Raw genomic sequence first — 7,885 nt, forward strand, 5'->3', positions numbered from 1 at the left:
GCTTCCTGTACACTGCAATACAAAGTGGCAACCAAGGATGGTTTAAATCAGACCTCATTCAAAAAGGCACTCTAGCAAATTACTGAAATCAGCCATACTCATTACAAATCAAAGTATCATACAATGTTTATGGAAAGCAGTGTTTTAAGATAACAAGGTAGATTTCTGTGCTTTACCTTTTTTATAAACACTAAGATGTTATGGATAACGGCAACTACATTATTTTAATGAGCAACTCCCTAGGGTTACCTGAACATTCTCTTGCAAAAACAGCTCTAATTTTGATTAAGACAAAGCTCTTATTCTAGATGGCCTAAAACATTTAAGGTTATATGACAGAAAAACTTGGAACCATCATTAATTCTGACATTTGATTGCATTCCAATTTATTTCTTACTTTTTAGCCTTGAATGATTTATATATTTTTTCTCCTAGCTAAAGGGAAAATACGTAATTATTTTTGAGACTGGTCTTTCAATTAGCCCTTGGTGATAGTTTCAAATTTAAATAAGTGTTTGTTCATTTTCAGAGAATTTGCTCCTACTTAAAGAAATATGGAGGAGGACAGAATGAGATGAGGATGTCTGCAGCTATTGCAGCTTCCTGTCGGATTTGACAAGATCTTACCAGTGTGGATGGCAAATAGGCTATTGCAGAGATGGATATTAGTACAAATCAGAGAATAAATAGATCTCATACTGTGACAGATCAAAGATCAAGAATATACGTATGAAACAAGAATAACCTTTTAAAAAAGCCTGTTTCTCAATGAAACATAGACAAAAAAGAAAGACATCACACACACTCAGCCTGAAATACACACTGGGCCTGATAAAGAAAGTAAATATAAGGCAAAAATCGCCTTTAAAAAGTTATGTGTATCAAGACAGTCTGGTCTTTACAAAGCCTAAAAAACCTACAGAAGATTTTTTTTCCCCTCTTTCTTTTTTTCTTTCTTTTTCCTTTTTTTTTTTTTTTTTTTAGCCAAATGAAGCAAAATTTGAAGATATTAATGAAATAAGTCGAGAATATTCAAGCTGCTGAAGGGACCGGTAAATGTAAGTGCAAGTAGAACAAAGTTTCATGGCTCTTGCCACATGTCACTGAGAGGCTGCTGGTGCAACCCATACTTAAACAAGAAGCTATACAAGATGAAAAGCACTGCCTGCATATTTATGTCCTCCTCCTCCTCAAAATCCTTTGTGGACAATGGCTAATTACATAACAAAAAAATCGAAAGAATTTGTAATAAATGAAGTCATGCTGTCGATAGTTAAGAAAGTGAAAAGTGTTTTGAAGATTCCTACGGGTAGGATGACACTAACAAGCTGGGTGCAATTTCTAGTAAATGCTATTAGAGAGTACACAGGTTAGGCTAAGCATCAAAGCAATTTCTAATCAGAAGAGCTACCTTTTTTAATGGCTTACTCTCTTAGAAATTAAAATATATTTTCTGATATTTATTCTATTTTCTGGATAACATAGTTGAAATTTATGGGTAATTTTCAACAAGCTTCTGATAGACAAAATAATATTTCCGTAGCCAGCTCTTATATGTATTGGATTGTTTTAGTGATCTTTAGCATGGGTACCAGCATCTGTACATGCATGAGGAATAAATTCTTTCTTACACCTAGCCTTCTAGAGAAAGTTGTATCTACTAAAGTCTTCTGAATGGCCTATATTTTACTCTGGTATAACTTCAAAACATTTAGTTAACATCAGTTGAACTTACCATTTTTATTCTGAAGAACTAAAGGGCCAGTTTCTAAAAGAGATGAAAACAATCACAAATTTTTGTAAGACAAGATTAAATATGCGCTTAGTGTTCCTTTTGGGAGGTTTATCTTCATGTCATGAAATAAACTTATTCTATCTCATTCTATCAAGTTCTTCTGGGTCAAGGCTTGCATTGCATCAGAAAACAGAATGATGAAGGGGGAGAGAAACAAAGATGAAATAAAGTTTTCATAAGGAATGTCCTTGATGCATCTATGATTTATGAAGTGAATAAATGAAATATTGACAAACTGGTGATGGATGAGCACTTTTGGAAGAGGATAACATTATAAGTAATTTGTTGCACTACACTTTCTGATTCCAGAAAGGCTACTTTCTTAAGATCTGTAGATTGGTCTTCATTTCATTCTATACTGACGTAGTAATTATTTTTTTTATCATTATTATTGTCTTTTCAATAACAGGGAAAATAGTTTCTACAACTATACCTATCTGTATTAGAGTACAGGGAAGTATAAATCTTTGTACGCATTGTACATGTAGTTCAGGGCAACTGAATATGGAAAAATGCGCTAAGTTCTGGAAGATGTTTTTGCTAGAAATGTTGAACATTAATTAAGGTATTGCAAAAATACAGTGCAGAAGGTGACGAAAGGATAGCCATCTAATCTTGCTATTTAGTTATTCTTCATCTTGATCCTTCTTTAAATGAGATCTGAAGATTTACTATTTGTCAGGAGAACTGTGGCGGTTGAGAAGCCATCCTGCAGAAGCTTACAGGAAAAGACTGAAGCTCCTGTACTTTTGCTGCAATCAGAGAGCCCAGATTAAAGACCTTGAAAGAACATAAAAAGAATCACTTTGTACTCTCAGTAATGTGGGCCTGACAGCAATGACAGCAGGCAACTGCCTGTGCCTGTTTGAAATGAAGTGATAAGTTTATAATTACCTTAGAAAAAGTCTAAACAGAAACAAAGAAATGTAAATATTCTGACAACAGGAGGAATGCTACATTCTTTATTGTTGTTTGTTTACAAGTAATCCTGATGCATGCTTGAAATGCTCATTTTCTGTCTTCCTTTCACACTGAAATGTGTTGAATATTTACTGGGCCTCCCCATCTCTAAACTTTTATTGTTTTGAAATACTTTCATTCACTGTTTCTGTTTGTGTTGGAATTTGGTTAGAACCACTGACTGAACTCATTCCACTTCTGTTTTTTCAAGAAAGTGACACAATTCTAAAACACTCCCAGAATGTGCAATAGGTTGATTTTTCTAGTATCTGAGAAACAAGCATTCAAGGAAAACAAAAACATTTGATAGGAACCTAAACAATTCATCAATTCGTTTGTCATTCAAAAAAAAAAAATATATAAGAGAGAGAAAAGAAAACAAAACAAGAGAATAAAAATGTAGCTTCTAAGAGATGGGGGTTGGGGGGAGAAGGAGGAGAAATGAGGGAAAGCCAACTGAGACAAAAGCTAGTGATTGTCTATTTAAGAGTAAATTTATGCATGCCCAAGCACACACACACAGAGAAACATGAAAGATTAGAGAACAAAAATAGAACAAAAGTTTGTTGGGTTTTTTTAGTATTGGCTAATTCATGAATAAAAAATAACTTCCACACAAATGCGTTTAAAAAAAAAAAAAAAAGCCTAAAGAAAGAAATAAAAGCATGAGCAACCCTTTGCTTTGGCTGAATGAATTGTATTTAGCTGCTTCAGAAGAAAGTTTCCTTTTTCTTTCTCTTAGAAGCAAACATCAGAGGGTGTGGTGTGTGTTGGCTTAGCAAAATGCAGCTGAGGAGTGGTTATGGGGCTTTATTGTCCTGCAATTGGTTCAAAAAAGAAAAAAATCAAAGAAAAGAAGGAGCTCTCAGTTATCATAAGGATTTCCAATTTTTAAGCAGTCAAAAAAAAAAAAAAGAGCTTGGTATTTGCTTTTCATGCCTGTATTGTTGGGAGCTTCTGCTTCATCATTCTTAGTGTAATGCCAACAGCTAAAGAGCAACATAAGCACAGCTGTATATGCAGCAAGCAGACCATAAACTCTGAATATGAATGTGAGAGCCAAGTTGATTCCACTATTAGCTCATTGACTTTAAATTATTTGAGAGGCCACTACATTTCAAAATGATTCATTTAAATTGTGATAGATTGCATCAGTTTATATCCAGGGAAGCAATAAAGAGGAAGCTTACATTTACCTCTCAATAATGCAGCCTCTCCCAATATTGTGCCTCAGTGATAATAGGAATACTATCCCTTATGGCTTTTTGATACTTAAAGACCATTAAAGCTCTACAGCATGCTATGCACTGGTAAACATTATTATTTGACTGATGAGTCTACTTTTTTGATGATTGACTGTAGTACTATGAAATCAGGTAATAAGAGTTCAGGCACTATAGGTCTGCACTTAACTGAGTTTATTATATTCTAGGAGTGATCCAATGGGGTTGAAAAGATATGGCGTAATTCAAGTGCTCCCTTTCAGCACACAGTCACTGCTATAAACAGCCACTTTTTGCAGAGGTGGAAAAGTGAGTTTGGAAGAGACCTCTGGAGGTCAAGTTGTCAGACCTCCTGCTCACAGAAATGCTAGCTTCAAATTTGGATCAGCTTGCTCAGGTTCTTCTCTAGCCAAAGCTTGAGGATCTCCAAGAAGGAAGATTTTGTAATTTCTCTGGATTCCCATTTCCAGTGCTTGACCACTCTCATTGAGAAGATGAGGTTATCTAACTAAAGGCTAATCAAATTAAACAGAAATACTGAGTAAGGGTTAGAGGAACAATGACAGGGTGGGAATAACCCCTGGGTCTTCCATCCCAGGAAAGCCAGCTTTAGCTCTCTGGGAAGGAGAAATCCGCTATCTCAGCAAGTACAACAGATTTGGCTACATGTACATTCCATTACAGTAACTAGTGACAGTTTCCTCTTGCCAGAGGTACTCAGTTTTTCCACATCTGCAGGTGGAGAAAGAGTCTTCTGCTGTCCAGAATTACCATCTTTTAGCTTCCATCATGGAGGAAATCCACCTATTTTGACAGTAGCTTCTGGCAGTCCCTACTGTGGGAGGTGGAGATTGAATTCTTCCTCTTCAACCCTCCCCTGTCCCTGGAGTAGTTGCAAAAACCATTCTGATCTCCCATTCATTCTCCTATGTTATGTGGTGTATTCACTGCACCCTGCATGCTTCACCTGGTAACACTGATTCAACCAGCACACACACCTACCACTGTGGAGGCTGTCCTTGCTAACAGTTACAGCCTCAGGGAAGAGGTATGAAATCAAATTGCTGCTGAACAGTCATATAGTCAGTGCTTGACTAGGCTTCCCTCCCACCGATGTAACCTTCTAACCCCTAGGAAGTTTTTGCTTTTTTCTCCCAAGCACATTAGGATGCACCACATGTACGATACTGTATAGGACACTGTAGTAGTATAAAGGCACCATTAAGCTCAGAGTAAGGAGATATCCTCTGCCTTTTAATTTTCAAAACACAAACACAGAGTGAATATTTCCCTTCCCATGCAGGCTTCTACAAACTGGATTTTAGTGTGTACAGCATGTACCCCTCTGGCTGTTCTTAGATCTGAAATTCAAGGTGATTCTGCTCTAAGCATGTGTTTTTGAATGCAGCTAATTACCACCTCTTTAACACTAATACATGACACCACCATAATTTAAAAATATGGTGGAGAGTAAGTAAAGAATCTCTGGATGATCACCAGACAGCTTACTTTAACATTTAGATGATGAGTCTTTGAGTAAGTTTCCCATCAGGATAAATCTCTCATCAAAGATCCGCTCAATGTCATAGCCAGTGAAGAAAAAGGCAGCAGCTGTATTTAATTAAAAATTCATAATAGCTTTGATTGTCAACTTTGTCTGTTTTACTTGGTTGTATCTTTAGCCCCCAGGGCTCTTGACCAAATCTGAATTTATTTGGAAAGACTGAATGCCATCTTTGCACATGATGAGGATTAAAAATATATCAATTTTTGTTTTAAAAATATTATTCTATTGTTAAAATATTTTCATGAACAGCTATGTAGCTGGAAAGGCTGTTAATAGAAAGTTGAGATTTCATTTGGCATTCAGTCAGTGTCGATGAGGCATAGATGTCCGTGTTCCAGAATCAGTTGACCTGAATTTGGACTGAAAAATTGAGGTCTGTATGTAAATACCCATTCTTCACAAATAATTTCTTTTATATTTATAAAGCTTTGCATAAAGAGCAGTTGCATTTTATATCCAGGTATAACTTAACTTGAAAAGTGGACGTTATACAGCAAGTAGGCTGGGCAGAATAAATGCTACCTGTTTGGGATATCGAGACCCTGATTAACAGAAAAGTGTGGTAGATATACACTGCATGATTTTCCATACTTACAGTCACAAAAAGTTTTTAAAATCTTGAAGAATTTTTAAATTCTTAAAGGATAAGCTGCTGTTGCTTATTTGGTCCAGTAAACAAGTTGTAAACTGAATATGCAATTCAATAAAGTACTCAACAGTCAGAAATTGTCTTTGTTTACAATGTAGGTGCAATCTGTAAAGAAGTCTTTTATGCTCCTCTTCACCCCAAAGAGAAGACTCAGCACAAGGTCTTTCCATCTTTTTTTATGGTTTATTCTATCACTAGGTGAAATATAATTGCAATCATGCACCCTTCCCAAGAAAATACAGACAATTCTCCAGAAACAAGGTTATTTGGTATTCGGTGTGATCTTTAATGTCCTTCTATGTAGAATTTACATAATACACCTTAAAAAGGCACAAAAAAATATATTCAAAACATGTTAAAAAGAGAAAACTTGTGTCATCATTTTATATATTTCATTGATTTTATATCTCTTCTTCACCACCTTCTTGGTCCCTCCTTCTTGCTATTTGCTCAATAATAGTCTCTCTTGAACAGAATGTGCAATAAAGGTGAAATAAATTTACATTAACAAAACTCAATAAATCTGAGGACACAAGTCAAGGCCCAGAACCTGGAGATGAGTGTTTACTATATGTACCCTTGCACAGTGTAGATGTAACACTCAGCAACACTTAAAAGAAATCATTTCTCATTCAAAATTCATTATATTGTAACTACAGATTTAGTAACATACTGTCAGTTTCTATTGATTAACCAAGGGATATTATGGTAACTTGAAGCATACTGAAAGTGCCTTTAAAAGAAGATACTGATTTTATATGGGAAGAGTGGCATACAACCCTGCTAAAAAGATGTGAACAGTGTAATTCTTTTAGAATAATCAGAATCGACAAACTGTAAGTTATCTTATTGTATGTGCTCTTGTATGAAGATAATTTATAATTGAAAACTGACTAGTTAGCTCCCTTAAGCAGGTTAAGATGATAAAGATTGTAATTTGAATTGATGAAGGTGAATAAAGAAAGGAGAGGTATGGGCATTTGGTTCAACAACAAGAACTTGAGGAGAGACCCATAAATTCAGGAGTAAGAGAATTTGTGATTATAGCACACTGTCATGCATATATTGATTATGACTCATCTTGAACTTGCTTGATATTTAATAGTTGCTGAGTCTTTAAAAGACATGGATTTAAACAAATACGTGGTGATTTACTGCACTTCCAGGTACATGAATGTGTTCAAACATTACTGCATTTGATTCCTTGATAACTTGCAAAATAACCTGATATTTTGAGACCAATTATGCTGTAATTGTACCATGAGAATTCTCTAAAGACATTTTTTATTATAGGAGTGTGTTGAGACACTGGAACACATTGTCCAGAGCCATGGTTACCCCATCACTGCCAGTGTTCAAGGCCATGTTGTGCTCAGCTCTGAGGAAAATGAACTAGTGAAAGTTGTCCCTGCTTATGGTAGGGGTGCTGGCCTAGATGAGCTTTGAAGGTCTCTTCCAACACTAACCATTCTATGATTTCATGATTCTTTTCTGCAACATGCTTGATTATTTTTTTCTATTCCATTATCTGGTTTTACTCAATAATAGATGTTCTTGAAATTACTTAAAACCAAGAAACTTGAGTCTTTTTACATAATAATAACTTGAGCCATCATGACTTGATGATTTATCTTAAAGTAATATATGTAATATCCATTTCTGCTTTTCTTAATACAACTGAAGCTTCCATA

This window comes from Neopsephotus bourkii, unplaced genomic scaffold, assembly GCF_033783945.1.
Source record: "Neopsephotus bourkii isolate Nb327-2 ecotype Australia unplaced genomic scaffold, CSIRO-AGI_Nbou_v1 NB_998, whole genome shotgun sequence".
Lineage (NCBI taxonomy): Eukaryota > Metazoa > Chordata > Aves > Psittaciformes > Psittacidae > Neopsephotus > Neopsephotus bourkii.